Source organism: Mya arenaria, chromosome 13 (genome assembly GCF_026914265.1).
Source record: "Mya arenaria isolate MELC-2E11 chromosome 13, ASM2691426v1".
Lineage (NCBI taxonomy): Eukaryota > Metazoa > Mollusca > Bivalvia > Myida > Myidae > Mya > Mya arenaria.
This window is the reverse complement of record NC_069134.1, coordinates 40,057,541-40,059,410: the sequence shown is the minus strand read 5'-3', so window position 1 is coordinate 40,059,410 and position 1,870 is coordinate 40,057,541. Positions and strand designations below refer to the sequence as shown.

General features: G+C 35.8%; 1 long non-coding RNA gene across 1 annotated transcript; it reads right to left on the bottom strand.

Annotated features, from left to right (window-relative positions):
- Nucleotides 1-285: 285 nt before the first annotated feature.
- Nucleotides 286-1,395, bottom strand: LOC128213381 (uncharacterized). Its single transcript, XR_008257722.1, has 3 exons — nucleotides 1,336-1,395; nucleotides 606-754; nucleotides 286-364 (listed from the first exon to the last, which is right to left on the bottom strand). It is a non-coding gene; the product is annotated as an uncharacterized LOC128213381 (long non-coding RNA).
- Between the last annotated feature and the right edge of the window lie 475 nt (nucleotides 1,396-1,870).

Below are 1,870 nucleotides of genomic sequence, written 5' to 3'. Positions count from 1 at the left end.
TTGCTATAAATATTAAAACAATTGAATTATCACAGAATGCGGATAATACCCCTGAACAGTTTATCAAAATGTTCAAGTTAAAATACAAAAACATGCCATAATACACACAGGCTGTTACTGTATAAATAAACAAACAAACAAAATAAGACTTGAAATAAAAGTTATTTCATTGAACAATACTTAAGGTAACGCTACTGCATTAAACATTAAGCGTTTTTAACATAATATTGTTGTGTTTATGCACTCAGATATTTGCGTCTGCCTCATTTCCCTCCCACCATCTCTGTCCGATGCTGTCTTCATCCAGGCGGCATTTTTCGCTCGCACCTCTGTTGTGAGAAACGACGGAATTTCACGACACCCTCTGGAAAAATTGCATGTACTGTTAATACATAGGCGAGATAGGTCTTTTCCAGGATATGGGTATTTACATAATGAATTTTCAAGGAAGTTGGTATTCTTAATTTTAATTGGGTTTTTGTTAAATGTGAAATGTTTTTTTTTTTTGTGTTGTTTGTATAAAATTTGCCTACATCCCTTCGCATATTTCTAGGGAGATTATATATTAAACTGTGCTTGAAACAAAGGTTAATAGCGGTATATACCTGTACAGATGGTGCAACTGTTTGGGGATCTTATAGTAACTGTTGTGATGCCTGCAGAACAGTCCTGCCATAGCCACTGTCACCTTCGAATGCCTTGGTGGTGTTGTCACTGACATTTATTCATCCTCATCTGATTAAACACGCTTCCTCTGAAATGCATCACATTTTGTTACAGTTACAAATGCATTAGTCGGTTATCCTGATCATTCTCCCCTTTAGGTAAATTTAAAGGTTGGTATAGTCAACCTGCTTTTCTTAAGTGTGAAATAGTCAAATACCCTAAATCACCTGCTTTTTATCAGTACTTTCAATCTTAATTCATTAACAGATGTATCATAAATTAACTTGCTTCACAAAAAATATACATATGCATCCTGACAGACTGATTGTAACTAACATGTTATGAATATGAACAAATTCAATATAAATGGTAATGCACTAGTCAATCGTATCCACGGCCCCAAAGATCCGGGGGTATACCGGGGATAGCCGGTTGACTGCGGTGGTTTTGTCATAGCGCCAAATTTAGCGGGGATTGGGCTTTATATAGAGTCTCTGGGGTGTGGGGGCATTTGACCGGGGTTTAACCATCAGTTCTTCACAGCAGGGCGGGGATTTTACCCGGGGTTGGCTGGACCGAAAGTCAAAGTCCCGGCTATACCCTAGACCTGGGGGGGGGGGGCGTGGTTACAATTGACTGGTGCATTACAATTGGGACGTAAAGTCATACCTCCCCTATGATTGCCTTTATTCCTCTATTTCAGTGTCTCGATTTGCAGTTGTCCGCTCTCTGCATCTTTGATCGATCTTTCCACAATATACGATACTGTAAATTCAATGTAATAATTGATAACAAAATGTTCTTTTTAAATTTGTCTACAATGGAAGCAGATAAATTAATCGTTCAAACCCAACCAAATCATCAATGTTATACTTTGCTTTTGTGTGCATATGCTACCTAAATGTAGATTTTAATCAAACTCATAAAACAACAAACTTACAAAGAGAACTAGTCACGAAAATATGTTACACGAAGTCCTTTTCAACATACTTACTCGAAATAAAAGTATTTATATCACTTTTGAGAATAAAACAATAGATTAACAGAATAGTACTATAATAATTCCTAATATTTATACTTTCAACAACGATTCAAAGATTACTAACCATTGATAAATACCAAAAGTATGATTTGACTTGCATCATCTTTTGAAATGGCACAAATACCGAAGTGAATATAAAACAAAATAATTTCGTAGATAAAA